The 18,954-nt window shown below is 32.7% G+C and overlaps 1 protein-coding gene across 3 annotated transcripts in view; it reads left to right on the forward strand.

Moving 5' to 3' along the window:
• Window positions 1-18,954, forward strand: part of Eag (ether a go-go) — an 85,128-nt gene that overhangs the window by 28,948 nt on the left and 37,226 nt on the right. The window lies entirely within an intron of this gene.

Here is an 18,954-nt window from a genome sequence, read left to right on the forward strand (position 1 = left end):
GATATTTTTAATTGAATGTTATTAATATATGTATAATTTAAAGTATATAATATTATTATGTACGATAATTTTATATTTCTCATTTGAGATATCGTAATTTAAACATACGGCAAAATAAAGTTCCTAATAAGTCGATCTAAAGCTACACGTGATGAGAAGATTATATAGAATGTGCACAGGATTATTTTAATTCCAAAATTGAATGAAGATGGCTAAGTAAAGCGGTTTAAATGTATTACGGCGGGAAGTTGCGGAAATTTATATAATAATGAGAAAATTATATAGTAGAATTATAGTGTTATGGGGTAGAATTATAGAGCAATAGGGAAAATAAAACTTTACTATTACGCGACTGAGGTATGCAAAGTTCCTCTAGCAAAATTTTTATAGTTTTTGTCGGCGTTTGTCATGTTTACGTAAAGTATTGAGGGAGATATTTTTATGAAGACCGCGGAGTCTCTTAAATTTTCTTTGACATGGAAGATGGAAATCCCCTGTCGTTTCTTCGTAAGGATAATAAATCCTGTCTTATAGCTTCAGGTGCTGCGTACGCACCACACATCAGGGATGATGTCGTCGGTATGCCTCTTTTTGTACTTTCGCGTTGCGCGTCGCGCGTGACGATGCTCCGAGGAGAAAATAATGTAGATTTATTCAGACTCCGTTCTTCCGGAAATTGTTTTGCATGACGAGAAAGACGAGAATCGTACTATTAGCGTATAAAATCATCACTTTTGACTATCAGCTTTTCATAAGAATTACTCAACGTTCAAAAGATTTATATCAAATTCCAAATTAGCATCAATCGTGATGATTATAATATTGAAAGTGATAACCAAATATTTTCTTATGATATAATAGTCATTATTTTTTTACATTATGTATCACACACAGTTAATATCAATGAATATCTTTAAATATTCTTATAAAACTTACTGGATCCATTATTGAAAAAAATTCTAATGTCAGCGATTGATTTTATTTGATCAAGAAAAGCTTGTATCAGACTGAATAGAATAGGGAAGGGGACAACCAAAGAATTTATATTTTTATGTCGAAAGCAGAGACATCAAGCGTGCACCTTTACAAAGTTATAATTATACCGTTACAAAGAGACCGTTATAAAGCCACTGACGCAGTGGGCCACGCTGCAATAATAATGTAACGGTAGGAGAAATTATTAGCGACAACGATAGTGCATATTTTCGACGACCTACTGCCTCGGAAGTAAATTACACAGGGCTGGTGATGCCGGTACGCGTTATAGCAGCTGGCGAATAACGATGGGCCCGCTTGCGCGCGCACGCGTATATGTATATACGTACACGTATATCGCTTTGATGCATTATCGTGATTGAAAATCATCAGTTAGGGAAATGGCCCACGTTTGCGACACACAATGTCGAGCTGGAGTTTGAACCGTCTACTGCGCGCCCGTTAGTCAAACCAACGCCAACGTCAATAAACACCGTACGAAATGTTTCATGCCGCCATCACAGAGCAATTAAGGGCTGATGACTGATGTATTGTATATTATAGGTCGGTGGAAAAGTTTTTTCTTCATCCAGCTTTTTGTAGATATTGGAAATGGGGTCCATCTAATGGAAGGAGTGTTTTTAAAAGCATCTATATATCAGTGCAAAATTGGCTCCTGAAGAAAATTACCTTATTAATTCTGATTTTCTCTCATTGATCTGCACTATATATTTTATTATACACGTATGTGTGTTGCACATGTTTATAATATAGTATCCTGTATTATTTTTGCTGACAAAGATTTTTTCCGTTTATCTCACAAATATCTGCTACACGAATAATTTCTGTATGAAAGAGAAATCGAATTTGGTGTATGTCGAAAGTGAAAATTAGATGTGCTTGCAGCCTCTTTTTTTTTGGAAAAAAAATCTTTTCTAATCTCATGTAATGCACACGTGCATACGTATATTATTATTAACTTATTATTCTTACTTTATATACCGCGCCCCTCTTTATGCCCAGCCCTATCGAGAGCTCAGAGGATTTGTAATTTTCATAAAATATTCATGGCACGTCAATGCGACATCGATGACGACCAATAGTGAATTAATTCAACCGCTATAATCCTATCATTTATCCAAATTATTTCCCGGTCTCTTTCAAAGCAAATCTATTATATTCTGTTTTATCATTTCATTAATCATAAAAATAAACGTTTAAAAATTTCCATGACGATCCTGTTACGTAATACAAAAATTTATGGCGATGGAAGAAAGCAGAATTATTACAAAAAAAAAAACGATAAGATTTTATTATAGATCTATGGTGGGATGAAATATAGTTGCAGGAAAGCATATGCCGGGAAAACGCCTCTTGAGAAATAGTTGCAACAGACGACTGTTGTGAGTTCGGTTAGCGTGTTTTACTTGTTACAAGCTTTGCAGCTTTGAAACTCGGGGAAAGTTGGAAAAGCGTACCATATGCTATCTATATGTTAGCTATGTGACGAGTTCATGGCGCTGTTTTTACGCTCGCACACTTATCTGTAAATAAAGCGGATTTACTATTATGACAGATCGAAGATTATCTTTTATCAAGCTGCATTGTTACATTAACCACTACTCTTACATTCAAGTTCTAGCATTTTGCTATGCCGCACAAATTTGGATATCTATAAATTGAGACAATTATATTATGAATAATAGAAAGAGCGATATTGACATAACAATATTAGTTTTAGTTACAAGTATATATAATATCTCTAATAATAGTTTATAATAGTAATGCAGCAAATTATGATAATTAATAGTAAAATTCGCTAAACAGTTGGCAAGGGCCATAAACAAAACTTGTTTAATATAAATAAATAATTTAAATTATAGCCGAATAAATAACAATTACTTCGCCAGTCAATAATTAACCCAATTAAGAATTTAATCGACTGTACTGGCAATGATTATAATCGTGGCAACGATTATAATCGTCGTGACAAATCGTCACCGCGTTTCGACCAAGGATTCTGGTCATTCTAAAATTGATGTAATTTTAGATGCTTATAATATAAGCATCTTAATTAAATAATTAAATTTATTGCGAAAGATATTACCTCAGCCAGGGTTCGAATCTGGGACCTCCCTCATTCCGTGACGACACCCGTTAGATTGGAGTATGATAAGCTCAATAGCGTTATTATGTTACAGTTTTTATAAATGCATGTTTCATAGATTCAATTTTTATCAAATAAATTGTCAAACCAAAATAAAGAATCAAAGATAGGATGCTTACATATCTTAATTAATACACATCTACGCGTATTATAGAAAAAAATTAAAACATTGCCATACTTTGCTTGGACATAATTTTTTATTCTCTTAAAGCATGTTACATGTGTTTGTGTTTAACTATAATATAACAATAAATTAATAGCAAAAGTGTAAATAAATCTATTAGCAAGAAATGTAAAAATGACATCGTTGCAATTGTATCAGCCAATGAGGCAGATAATAGTGTCCGATAGTTGTATCCAAGTATAAAGTAAATCTATCCTACTTCTTTATTTCTAATTCTTTGAAACGTACAAGCATATATTTTTTATTATAACGTGGGGTTAATTATGCAAAGTAGTTGCGATATAAATTATCTTACTTCACGCTCCGAATGTCGAAACAGTCAATGTTAGAGTTTGAATTGCGATTTTATGCTTGACCTAGTATAACTGCTTTTAGTACATGAGCTTACCCCCCGCGCGAACATCGATTCCAAGATATAACTTGCCAACCTGTTTTTTATTCTTTGGCCTTGAAAACACATTTCTCTCAGGGCCAGCGTAAGCGTACCGTTAACCGTATCGTATCGTATCGTGTCGTGTCGTGCGCGCGATACTTTGGACGATTAATATTATCCCATTTCGCTCGAAGGAGAGCCCGCGGGATTCCGGCTCCCATACAAATATCAGATAGCGCCGAAAAATGTTTTATGAACGAAATTTACACCACTGCTTTCTTTTCTGCTGGAAAAAATTATCTTTCCTCGTACAATTTCGGTGCATAGCATTAGCATAAATATAAGTGTATTCTCTGTTTCTTCGTAATAAGTAATCGAAAAAATTATTTAAAAAAATTATTGCACAGTAGAAACAAAAACAAATAGATCAGATTCATAAGCATGCCATTTTATTACATTAATAGGATATTACAGTATAAAATTTTCATGAAAACCGCAGAAAATCTTACTAAAGCCATAGGTATAGAATGCTATTTTATTCAATATTAATATAAAATTCTTATGAAATAAATAAGAGTGTTATATCAGACAAAAGATATAAATCGATTCCAGTTATTAAGATGATAATGACGTTTGAATTATCCTATATGGTATATTCTGCAGCGGAAAAAGATGAACGGAAACTAGCATTGCACTTCTTTTCTATATCTTAAAGATATAATACAAATATTACAGTAGTGCGAGACGAAAGAAATTTATGTGAATGTTATTACTGCATTCCAAATATTTCGCAAGTATAATAATACGTAACAGAAAATCAACAATTTTATTTCCGAATACGCAAATAAAAAACAATAATAATAATTCAATAGTGATTATTCAATATACATATAACAGCGATTAATTTTTTTGCTTTTAATTAGTTCGTTAGTTATATACGTTCACACCGAAACATTGGAATTGTGATCGAGAAAAATTATCTGTTAAATATTACTCGCACAGCCAACGTAAAAGAATTTCAGACAGAATTTTACGGTTAGTTCGTGAAATTGATCCATAAAAACGAGAATAGCAATCGCATATGAATAAATTCTTAACATTGCCCAAGATCGCGACATAGAATTTAATGTAGCATGCAAATATATATGCAAATATGTAACTCATTCGTCAAAATGCATACTCTTTTCTACAAATACATAAGTCGCGTGAAAGCAGCGAATTTATGATCATCAATATCTGCAAAAATGCAAGTGTTAGTTCGTTCTATTCATCCGGATATTAGACAAAGAACATCAAGAAATGAGGAATGAGAAGGATTGTGCCAAGGATACGTATGTAGGTAGTGCATAAATCTTCCGAGGTGGCTTGATAACATATACTTCACGATAAATAAAACGAAGGATAGGAGAGATTAGATTACATCGATGTATGGACTTTACGTGCTTTGGAGGTTGATGTAACTTTTGTCATGTAGACTTTTTTTTTAAGGATTCGACAAATCTCTGATTATATGTATATACCTACATATATACTAACTTAAATTTTACATAAAAAAGCATTAATACATAATTGCATGTACCTACTTTTAATAAGATATGTGCATTTATGTGCATTTTTTCGTAGAAGTTAATAAAGAAACATAGAATTTTTTTGTAGAAACACATGCACGGTACCAGTTTACGTACCTCATTTACATAGTCTCACTGGTTAACAAAATAAAAAAACTGGTTCATCTAACCTGTAAACCTCCCCACTCACTCCGATGAAAGTTTACATGCAAGACTTTCATTGTAAAACTAATATAGAAGTTTGACGTGTTATAAGAAAAAAGGATGTTACTTGTTACATTATAAAGTAACTATACAAGGAAACTTTTTTACAAGATATAAGACATGCGAACAAGCACCAGATATTGTAGGTAAACCGACTAATTTCTGCTATATTTAAAAAAAATGCACAAACTACTATTTTAGTTAACTGGTGATCTACCGCATGTTTATATTAGAAATATTTTATATAAAAAAAGAAATATTTATATTTTTTATAAAAAATATCATTTTATATAAAATATCATGTAACATAAATGGCATCTTTGAATATTTTTAAATCCAAATATATAATTGACTTAAAAATGTAAATTATTTTTTTACGTTTTTTTTTTAACACGTACTTGTCTATATGTTAAATTTTTACTAAAGTAAAGTTGACTTTCTCTATAAATTTATAAAATAAAATCTGCAGTTAAAAGAAAGCGCAAATTATCGCTGATTATCCCGCATAAAATCGATCTAATTTATTGCATTTGTGACAATTTTATGATAAAAATATAATTTATAACTAAAAATATTAAAACAATTTGCGAAACCATTGTAATATGCGGTTTTTACAAAATTAGTAAACTTGCCGTTGCTCGATAAGTTTGGGAGAACTATTATTTAAACTTTTTGAAAGCCATTAAAATTAGAATAACACCATAGAACTTTGTTAATTCGCGTATGAGATTCTTCTCGTCTTTCTCGTTGCGAAAACAGGGGTTTTCTGCGTTTTATGGTAAATTTCGTTAAAAAAGAAAGTTAGGAGTACCAATGCAATACACTTTTTCAATACTTTTAATAATACTTTAATAATCCTTTATTATTAAGTAAAAATTTGTACACACTCTCTAATTATTTACATTTGTTACAATAATTAATTACAGAATTGTAGTCGAAAGCAATAAACCTTTCTTGAATAATTAATTACATTTATTAAAAATTTAACACATAGAATCAATAACAATACTAATACAGTTTAATTTCATATGACGAAATAAAATTTATTTTATACATAGAATGTTTTCATAAAATTTTATTTAATTAAAAATTATATTTGATTTATACAGTATAATAGAACATGTATTGAAACTGCATGTAGTTAAACATTTCACTGTATTATAAAAAGTTAATGTTATTGGCCTCTTTTTTTATAAAATGATTTTTTAGTTTCACTAATTTATCCAGTTATTTATTTAAGTATGATTATGTGATATTATTTGAATATTCTGCAATATGTGTTAAAACACATTAAAGATTGTTAAAGAAAGTTTACATTTCGTGAAACGTAAATTTCGAAATAAAGATACTTGTAATAATTTGTCCAAATATCGTATGCTGTCGTTAGTTAAAATTTCCGTTGTTTCTAAATTGAGCACGATAAGGCAAGTGAATATTGCAACTCGGGAAGCATTGCCGAGATGTACGTTGCATGATTAACGATGTCTCGTTTTTAACCGTCGGAATTATAAATTTACGAAGCTCGTGACATTTCCGCGAAACGTATTTAATCGTGCTAAAGTATACTTATAATAACTTCCTTTACCTGAAAAAGTATTGCCGTAACGGAAACATATATCTATGACAATTTACAAGACATTCTACTAGAGACATAAATTAGAATAGATGTATAATTTTATTTATGACACACTTTTTCTGACGTTATCACTTAAAGGACGAAAGAGGTCTTCACCCTTGAAAAAAGATCACACTTGGAGAATGTCATGCAGGATAACTGCCGAGAGAATATGGCGTGCTCAGAATAGAATAAATAAAATATGTAACAAAACGTACAAAGCGTCAAATGTGAACGATACCGATGCGAATGTGCTTTTAAAACGATCCGTTTTCTCGCAGTATCTTTATCAGTTATGAGATACCCACACATCCGAAATTGTATATTATTAGATGGCATTAACTCTGTTACTTAATTCTTCAATAAATTTTAAATTATGTAAAATTTTAGATTTTATATTATGCCAATTTTATAAGTTTAATAACAAGTATGTACGTATAAGTATTTATTTATGTGTATAGTAATACATACAGTATTTTAAAGTAAAAGATGATATAATATGATATGATATTTAATACACATTTAAGATATAATAATAATTGTAATTTAACTTTATAATGTGTGGTTTTTTAAATTCTTTTTTTATACAATTATTAATTTTTTATTAAATACAAAAATTATGCATGATAAAGCAACAAAAAAATTTTATGCACTCTAGGATGAAACAAATGATTTGGATTTTAATTAATCCAATTATTCGTTTAAGTTTGAGTTGCATCGTCTCTCATAAAGTAACGTGAACGCAGTGATGAAATTTTTGTTATTTCGTCTAGATATTTTTTCTGCACAAGCGGGAGATTCTGAAATACATATCTTGCTTATCGTTGGTTGGAAAAGTGCCGAGAGTAAAGAGACGAGATAGGCTTTCGTGGCGAATGTATCTCACATGCATGTATCATGTATGTGGCACTTATACATATATTGCAAAACAACACATAGCATTCGAAATTGATATATGTAGATGTATATTGGATCATGCGATACAGTTTACAATAGTTTACATTACCGCGAATCAAAGTGTATTTATACTGATTTCTATCTATTTAGCTTAGTTGTGTAAATTGACTAAGAAAAGAAGAAAAAATTAAGAATGAGTTATATCACAAATACACTTTGTGTTCTCTTTGATTGCCATAATACGTTTATTGAATATTGAAAATTAAAAAAATTATATTTAATTATTATTATTAATAACCTAACTATTAAAAAAGCCTTTCCTTGAAAAAGAACTAACATAAATAAAATTTATCTTACAATTTATCTTTCTAAAATTTGTGCGATAAAGATACAATACACACATTATATATACATATGCACACACATCCTTAAGAAATCGAGATGTGCGATAAGGGAATGCTCATCTCGATTTATTAGCTCCATTTAATGTCGCTAACGAGTTATACGGATTCGCCTAATTGCATCGAAGATATCCTGAGAATTCGTAGGAGGACTGAAGGACCCCGGTATGCGATCGTGGTAGCGCGTTCGCATAACGCGGTTTCCGTGTATAATTTCGCGATGCATTATAGGTATCGCCTGCACAGCACGTTCAGCCTGATTATCCCGAAAACAACCGCAAAGATTAATCATTGCGCGATATCGCTGAACTAACGTGGTATCGCTTGTCGATGCCGTATTACAGCGTCGCGTATCACAATGTTAGGTCCATTAGATGTCTACACGCGCGCGACAGATACACAATAAAATATTTATACCTCCGTGCATAGCCAATCAGCGTTAGTGGGGGAGAGATACTTCTATCCGGGCAGGAAACCGGAATAAAGGAATTGAATGTTAGGGAGCGAAGGTGATTCCGAAGCGAGAGAGAGAGAGAGGGGGGGGGGAGATGAGAGGGTGAGAGGGTGAGGACATGGTGAGCCGGGGTCGAGGATGAACACTCGGGCGTTTCCGCGGCTTTTCGGGCTCGTCCGCTGGGTCATTGGGTCAAATCTACGGTTACATCCAGAGTAGGGAGAAGACTAGCAGTCATATACACCGTTATACGCGTTCACAATGCAAACTTCAACCTTAGCCGCCGCCACCCCCAGTTATTCGATGCGCGGCTATTTTTAGAAATAGCTGCCCCGTGTACGAGAGAAATCGGAGAATGAAAAGACGATGAGGTGAAAGCAAAGGAGAGGGAGGGAGAGGAGCAAGACGACGAGAATGAAAGGGGTACAAAGCAGCTGCCACGAGTCGACGGCCCTCGAGACTCTAACGGCGCCCTCGGACGATCGATATTTATTGTCAATCTAAGTATTGACAATCCTTGTCGTTAAAACGTCCAGGGTCAATCGTCGATCAACAAATTTCTAGACGTGAACAGAGCCGAGAAAATTTCAGAGCAAATCTAATTACCGAGAATAAATCCTAGTCGTGCAGGAAATGTTTAAAGGATGTAAATATCAAAACGTTATTTATATTCTCATAGTTTCATACTTTTTATTGCAGTATGCAAATCAATTTTATTATCTCCCTATTTTACTCTCTTAGCTATCCATAATTTGTATGTGCATTTTGACACTTACAATGTGTTAAATTTCCAACCTGTATAGGTATTTGCTATTCAAACATGTGTGTATATTCAGCATTGTCTCTTCTCCAAGCGGTATCGTTTCTGATTAATCCATATTCCCGTAGCTTTCCCGTAGCTATGTAAATTTTGAACCACCAAATGGGGAGCGAGGGAGTGTGACAGTCACACTTATGTGTACATACGTCGCTATTCACGATACAGATTGCTTCAAATGTTCATTCATCTGAATCTGAAGTGATAGACGTTAAAAATCAACTCTATCCGTAAAAGAGATCCTTTCTTTTTTAATGGAAGATACAACCAGGGATTAGCGTAATAAATTAATAATGCTACGTCAGTAAGTTAACATAGATTATAATTTATTATGAGAAGACGCGTTATATTAATTGCCTTACTTATTATCCTATAAATTGGCCACTTGTCTAGCGTATTTCTTCAAATAAATTCTTCTATTAAAAGCAATATGTAAAGGACTGAAGAATGGTAGTCGACATTCAGTATTTTTCTTTCAACTATTATTTCATTAGCCAAATGACCAATTTCGCTTAATCAAAGCACAACAGAGGCTTTTCTCTTTCCTTCGAGAGAAATTTCTTCAACCCATCTCTATTATATCCTGAGGAGAAATTAACACGTCTCTACACTCATTCTCTGTAAATTTAAAACGGACAAATATTAATTTTTACTATCTCTCTCACTATCGGAAAGATTTAATCTCACTGAAAATTCTCACTGACAATGAAAAAATGTATTGCATCTCCCAATTAAATAAATTAATGTACTCATTCGTTTTTATTTAGAGTAATAACCAGAGTGACAGAATATGTACACTCGCTCTGAAGAAAATTTGCACGTTTGCGTATCGTATTTCGCATTCTCAGATTACCCGCGATTATATAGGTATGTCGATATGCATGCATTCATATATGTATGCGACATGTGAAGATATGTATATTTTTATTAATTATCATAAGAACCTCGCTAACTGGCGAAAAATCGCGAATGTTGCGCATAAAATTTGCTTACACGACGATATCTCGACAAGCAGAGATAAATTTTCATGAAATGTTTACCCTTCACTCGTTATTGAAATCTCAAAATCTCGGGTACTCGCAACTCGTGCGTTCGCGTAAAAGAGTTACGGTGCGGTCTCGCTTCGCGTGTACTTGGCGCGAGACACTACCGTGTCTCTTGATAATGTGACCATTCATGACGGAAAAGAAACTAAACGAATCTGAAAATCACAAAACTGTGTATGTACGGCTATAGTCTGTAATCTTGATAGATTAATGGTTAATAGCATATTGGCAGTAATTTGACCGGAACAAGTTGGCGAGAACGGAGATGATTCGCTACCGCGTTACTTCCGTTTCAGCCTTTCAACGCTGCTAGGTCAATGGGTCAAACCAACGGATATTTGCAGCAAATTAAATTGCACGCATCGCCTGTGTACACAATGCACTCGCCAATCGTTTTCATTTGTAGTCCGAATTTGTCTTTGTTTTACAAAGGAAAACTTTATAATAGTACACCTTGCAATCCAGTACTGAATGTACCATTCTTCGAATACGATTCATATTGAAATCCCATGTTGCTTGTAAAGAACAATTGCGAATTGTTCGTGCTATGGTAACTTTTAAGAATTTTCTGATGTGGCGGCATATATAATATTTTCATTTTGGGCATTTATTTAATAAATTTCTATAATTAATCAATGGTTTTTAATACACATTAAGAGAATACAAAAAATATATACATAATCATTTTGATACTGAATCGTAGAATTAAAATTTCTTATAAAGATCTAAAAGGGATTAGAGTTAGAGAGAAACGGCTTGTTTACAGTTTACACGCATATAATCATGATTTTATTGCATTGAAATTTCTTCCACATAGAAACGTTCGAAAATTCGTTAACGCTCGAATAGGAATAGCTTCTTTGAGATAAAAATCTAAAAATGGGTATGTGAAAGAAACCGAATCGGAAGACGCGCATCGAAAATCTAGGTAAGAGGAACTTATGTACGACGCACTGTTTCTTATGTATGCGTATATCTGTGTATGCGCACGGAAACAGCGAGGGAGAGTTTAAATTTGCATCGAGAATACTCGAAACGAGAACAGAATCTATCTTGCGCGACGTCGAACCTGGGCTACTCGGGTGAATAATTGACGCGAACGTAAATTCGCAAAACTCGGTTTGCAATAACTTTACGTTTAGTGTTACTCGACAACGTGGAATAACATAAATAATAGAACTGCTTCCTAGCTAGTTTTTTTCCCTTCCGAAGAGAACCAACATTTTTTACCGTAGTATTTACGCAAATGCGAGCACTGCATGCATTACATTACATAAATAAATTTACATAGTTTCTATGTAGAAGTGAAATTAAAATTGCATAATTGAATACAGCTTCTCTATATTTTTGCTAAAATATCAAATTGTTTGATTTTCCGGATCGATTATATTTATTTTTATACTGTTTTGAAATATATAGTGTATAAAACTGTGACGATATAAAAATGTACAAAATAAAGTTGAATATAATTATTGCGCTTTAATGATTTCTCTATTTCTGACTTTAAACATAATATAAAAAGATAATCTTATTTATTGAAGCTTCTTTTTCCGTATGAAAGCTCTTGACGTCTCGCACAGTAAAAGCTATCCAAAATAGATAAAGATAACGGCATCGTACAATCTGTACTGACCAGATAACTTTTTCCAATCATCTATTTTAAGACTTGTGTACCAATGTGTACATTTGATTTAATAACGATATTAAAATTTAAGCTCTTATATTTGTAAAATAGCAAAAATGAGGTAATAATGATGAAATTTTTAAACAGCGAGATTAATTCTATGAGAATATATATCGTCAAATACCGGGATAATTGGAAGCGGCCAATTACGTGCGCTTGCAAAAAAAGTTAGCGTAAAAATTTCGTTTTGCAGATATTTAAAAATTACGACGCTGCGACGCTAAAAATGCCTACAATTAACTCGAACGCGGTCAGCGTTCATGAAAAGCGATGGTGCTTGCAGCGGAACGTGTGTATAATTATCCGGCTATAATATTTTATCTTTACCAAGATATATTCTTCGATTGCATTTACAAATTTTTCCAACGTTTTTTATCATACTTTTATAACAATGTTACGCAATATATAAAATTCTACGGATTATGGTTGGTAGATACAAAAGATAGATAAATTAACTGAAAACAATTTTACAGGATAATCATTATTTTTACGTAATACATATATTGACTTTTCCTGTTTCCACCAAATGGAATGTGGTCACAATTCAATATTCATTTAATGCTTATAATAGAATAAAAAGGTTATAATTGATTCTAAAGAATTTATCTCGTTATAACCTTATATACGGAAATATTAATGAAAGAACGATATTTTAATACATATCGTTCATTTGCGTTACACTGAGAAAAAAAATTTGTCAATCCCAAGAAATATTTAGTCCGATACGTTCAACTAAACATTTTAGTTAGTTAACTAAACATTAGTTGAATTAATTAATTCTTGATTAAAGAAACGAAATAAATTGTTGAAACAACTAATATTTAGTTAACTAACTAAAATGTTTAGTTGAACGTATCGGACTAAATATTTCTTGGAATTAACAATTTTTTTTCTCAGTGTACGTTTATTACGTTTATTCGATGATTGTTTATGACATACGACATACTATTTTAGAAATCTTGTATTATAGGATTTCTCTTGATCAAAGTTATTTTTTTAAATACACATCCGTAAAACAATGTCGATTTCTAAATACAAAATTTTCTCGCAGAAAACCATAAGAGGAAAAAGGCAGAGAAAAGATAGATAATATAGCTCGCGGTGATGTCGTCACCCTATTGAAATCGTCGAGACGATCATCCTCCAACTTGACATAAATTCTTCTTCTATAGATCTTGTACTATTTTTGATTCTACAGAAGCGCGACTAACAGTCGAAAGGTGAATGAAAACGGATAAGACTGGAGATAATTGGAGGTGATGTACGTTTGACGGGAGTCTATAATACGGAATATAATATTGATGGAATATAAATAGCAAAACTCCCGCGATTTAAAAGGAATATCGTATTCTTCAAGTTTTTTACAAAAATTCGCGTTACACGCGTTACACTTTACACTATTCTACTGAATAGTGACTGCAGTGTGTGATTAATAAAAGAAAGAAAAATATAATAAAGGATACTTGAACTTTATTTTTCTTCATGTGTGTGCTCGAAACCTTTCCAGGATACTTGAGTTTTTGTTCTCATCGTACACTTTAACGCTAAACAAGTGTATTCCAAATTTCTACAAGATGTAGTACATATTCGAAATAAATGAAGGCTTATAGTCTCCGTGTGCATATTTTTATATACAAGTATGATATTAAGAAACTACAGACTCCCAAATTTAATTTGCAAACTGTCGTTTCATCGACATTATCATGTTTTTTCAACACGCGATACCGCAGTATCTCCGCAGCGAACATAAATTGAGATCGTTCCCCTGTACTTTTTCCTTGAACTCGTTGCAATAGTCTGTGAAACCTCGAAATAGACGATGGACGCATACATAACACCATTGCTATAGCCGCGTCGTAAAATCGGTCCAGCGCGCTCTCCCCCGTGAAATTTTCAGTGCTCCGCGCGGCGCGCCAATCTTATCTAACTAAAGAAGGAAGTACATATCCTTAAAAAATATCGACATTCATCAATGCCTTCGAAAAACGATATCCCACACCACACATAGTTTCATGAAATGTGCACGGTATGCAATATGTTTTGCATTTTAATTGTCCCGAAGAAAAATAAATATGTTTATAAGATAAGAAAATTGTTTAAGCAATTGACAATTATAAATTCAGCTCCTACCAAAAATTATTTATATGACGAAGATGAATATATAAACAATTTAGACAAGAGAGAAAACTAAGGCATAAAAAAGTATTGTGCAAACTTTGTCGCGTATAGCATAACAGGGATGAAGTATGGCAGCTACACGTTGAAATATGCATTCGTCGTATTACCAGACTCGACCTTAAAACCCTAAAACTGCAGAGGATCACGACCGGATTTATTATTGAAGTAGTCATGCACGTGGTCCGAATTTAAGGATAAATAACTATGAAAGATATTCGTCTATTTCATTTAACATTAATACATATTTTTACCACTTTACTATGTATGCATATTTTCAAAATTCTTATAAATTATAATATAAGAAAGGAAAGATTTGTAAGAGGAAAGTTTATCTATGCGTGTTCAATCAATTTTGTTTTGTTTTTAACTAAAGAATTGTAAATTATATTTTGAGAATATATTTATTACTAGTTTTTAAACGCATTCTGTATTTGAAAACTACCTTAGTGTAACAATAATTATTATAAAAATGCAGTCTTGAAAGTATGAATCTCATATTATAATAACGTAATAGGTATTTAGAATTTTTGTTAGAAGAGAAAATTATCTTAAAATTGCAATGACCTGAGGAATAACCGGACCGCTTATTCACATTTGCAATCAGCAACGTGTATCGTAATTAGTAATTACATTAGATACGACAACTTAATTGTAGCAACCGGCTGACTGTATCACGTTACAATCGAGCACACAGATCTACGCGAACGCGTAATTTCACCCACATCTTATCAACTTTTTACGATCCGTACAAGTTTCGTCAGCGTTTCGAGGTGCTTCTCGAGGCAACCTTGATGGCGGTCGACGTTGACGAGAATTCGCGTCCCGACGCACATTAAGAAAAACGAAGCGAGCGACAACACGCGATCCGCGCGTCCCAACGATAAATCATTCGTAATCGTTGCAGTTTTACGACCCGCGGCCGCGGCGGGATAAGGGGTACTCGCGGAGAGGTACTGCGTGCCGTCCCCGATAAAGCGCGAGAAGCCTTCGGGAAAAGTCTTTGCGAGGGGACGACGTCGCGTGCGACGAAAATCCCTGTACCATGAAAAGCGACGAATTTAGAAGTTCGCGATATACTCGACTCGATCGAAATCGAACGGAATGCGGCACGAAACACGCTGAGAAACATCTATAACATTTAAAATTAAAGTTAAAAGAAATTTTAAAAATTGTAATTATAATTAAAAATAAATTCCATACAGAGAACTATTTAATTTATTTTTTTACAAAATCCAAAAAGATTAATTTATGAACTTAATTCATCTTTAAACTTTGAAAATGATTTTAAATCAAAAATGAACAACCACTAACTCTAATTATATCGAATTTTCTAATTCTAATGAGATCTTTTTGAGTTACAAAATAAAATCACAAGAGAAGATTTGAAATTATAAGTGCTGTGACATTTCATGAGCGATTTCACACCTGCATCGCTCTCGGAAAAACATGAAATTTGCATTTTCAAAAATGTAGTTGTTATTCTCGCACAATCATATATATTCATGCTAAAAAAACAGTGGATTAAACAACAAAGTGGATTAACAAAAATGTTCTATCTTTGCCATACTATCCCCCCTCCTCTCTCTCTCTCTCTCTCTCTCTCTCTCTCTCTCTCTCTCTCTCTCTCTCTCTCTCTCTCTCTCTCTCTCTCTCTCTCTCTCTCTGTGAATAGATTAACCGCAATTTACGTCACACAGATGCAATATCATAGATACATCTGGATTGTGAATAGAAATAAATAAATCACGGCTTGCATTTTGCAATCTGTGTTGACAAGACAATTGCAGGTTCGAAAAGCTTTTTATCGGATAAATCCTATATACATGCGTACTAGTGAATACTGAAAGAAGCAAAATCTATATCCGAATCTATTAATCAGAGATCGTTGAAAACATAGTAGTGGTTTGATGATTTTATCGTTAAAATACCTTCTGAAAAACATGTTGAAATTCGCTCGACACGTTTAGCGGTTTTACTATTAAACCTTTTTAATCAATAAATATTGAGAGAAGTTCCGTAGGACAAAGTAAAACACTGCGTGAATCTGGCATCTTGTTCTGAGGTATTTTTTGTGGACTATGAAACTATTAAAAATAAAGCTAGAACTCTCTCAGTACTTTATGTATTTCCACAAAATGATACGCCCCAGTGTGCTTCACACACATACATACAAAGATAATGCAGCATGTAATTCATTTTAGATACAATTTTATATTTAAAGTTGACAATCGTTTATCGACAGGTTCGACTCATTATGAACAACTTGAAAATATTAGTAATATATTTCTTTATGGTATATAGTATATAACATTTCTTTTGACCTGGTGAATCTTGTTGTATAGAGCAACTACGTTTTTGGGCAAATTCTATCCCGTGCATTTATTTCACTCTGTCGACGCATTACGATGCGGATATCTATACCCTCTTATGGTCACGACATATTAAATCGAGCACAAGCGTTTTGCAGAGAAGAGCTGCGCTCAAATTGGGACGCCGCGCCGTCTCGATTCCTACATCTGCAGATGTGTAGCTCCGTCGTCGTAATAACGCGTTGGATACAAAAGGATGTGGTAGCGTTTTCGGTGCCGGAGTTCCGCTATACGATCGACTTTGCCTCGTGACTCAATACAATCTTATTTTTGAGCTTTTCCGTTTCGCGCGATGAAAAATTGTATCGCGATGGCAGACGCTAGAGCTTAATAAACTCTGATAAAATTTACAAGAAACCGAATAGACACCGCATTTATGTTTGTGATTATATTTTTATGCAGATTATATCTATTAAATATTTTTTCTTTAGGGAAAATTTGAAAAGTGATTATACATAAAGAATATAGTATTTTGCTTAGAATATTATAATATGGAGATCGAGCAATTATATACAAAGTAATTTAACGGTAACAGGTAATAAAAGGTTATTACGTGAGAAATTCATTTATTCATATATACTTCGTATATAATATGTACGTAATGAGATAATCTGGCGAAAATGACGGTTAATTTCATAATCTCGCGGAGAACTTAATACTCATCAAATATATATAATCCGCCGCCACAGTGATATATATATCATCCCTTTTCTCTGTTCCGAAGTTTCGAGTACAATAATTCATGCAAAGAATATATATAGTTATTCTCCAAATTAAGCAACATATATCATACGATATCATATTTCATACCAGTAATGTATCCGTTTTCATGTTAACTATTGCTTTTATTATTATACGTGATTTTCTCTATTACAACTTTCAGCACCATTGGCTTTATCTAGTAGTACAGGCCGACTATCTTCAATAATTAATAATTTGTATTTAGTGCAATAAGTGTGATTATGTTATTAGATTGGGGATCAGTCTATTAAAGCACAGCTTTCTACTTAAAAATCCTTCCGTATTTATGATGTTATATTAATTGTATCCTAGAAATAGAGTAAATTATATACGCGTTTCGCGTGTTACTGCAATTGCTTTATGCAATTATATCACTTATACATATAATTGCTTTGTAAAACATTGTTTTTATATGTATGTATAATAACATAATGTTTTACAAAGCCCGCATTATGTTAATAGAAAATGTAATTATGACGCACTGCGTTTGCAAGAGGACATGGTAAAAAGCCATTTAAACGTTTCTAACTAAATCACTTTTCATGTCCTCGAAACATAATAATTTTTAGAAAATCCTTGCACGAAAAAGAAAGGTCATTTTGCCGACTACAATTAGGCAGTGTCAACGCAAAAGACCAGAGCTAAGAAATATCGGAAAAAATATCATTATAATAATTTATTTTTCAATATTTTACATATTTTTACATATTTTTACATATTTATCGATACATAATATTATTACTAATCTAAACGAAGCTATATGCATACATATACATCACGCATGAATATGTATTTGAACAAAGTTCAGTAGTATCATTCAGTAGGTACATGCTCAAGAATTCTTGAATAAACATTTCTGAATACGATGTCAGTTAATTGATACTATCGAACCTTTTCAATTGGTCTGTTTTCACGTTGCGACAGTAAATTAATTTGTTTTTTATGTAAAAGCTAATTACATCTGATCAAATTATTGTACATTAAAAAATCTATCTTTTTAACTTCTTCTTTTATAATGTCGAGTGAGACTCGTGTTACGGATTGAACATATGTTCATAAAAAAAACCAATTACATTATATATATTCAAAGTTTTATCTTATGATATTATATTATTTAGCATTTACTAGATGAAATGAAGGGAGATTAAGTATATATACTTATATTGCCAGATCTGTGTTTTGTCTTCGCACGCGAGCGTCGTTGTGACTAACTATGGCACGCACGGTCACAAATTAAATCATAAGGCAAGGGACTAAGTTATTTCAATTTGTTGTAATATA

The sequence above is a fragment of the Temnothorax nylanderi genome, unplaced genomic scaffold (genome assembly GCF_030848795.1).
Source record: "Temnothorax nylanderi isolate EJ_2023f unplaced genomic scaffold, tnyl_v1.0 TNYL_tig0010_pilon, whole genome shotgun sequence".
Classification (NCBI taxonomy): Eukaryota; Metazoa; Arthropoda; class Insecta; order Hymenoptera; family Formicidae; genus Temnothorax; species Temnothorax nylanderi.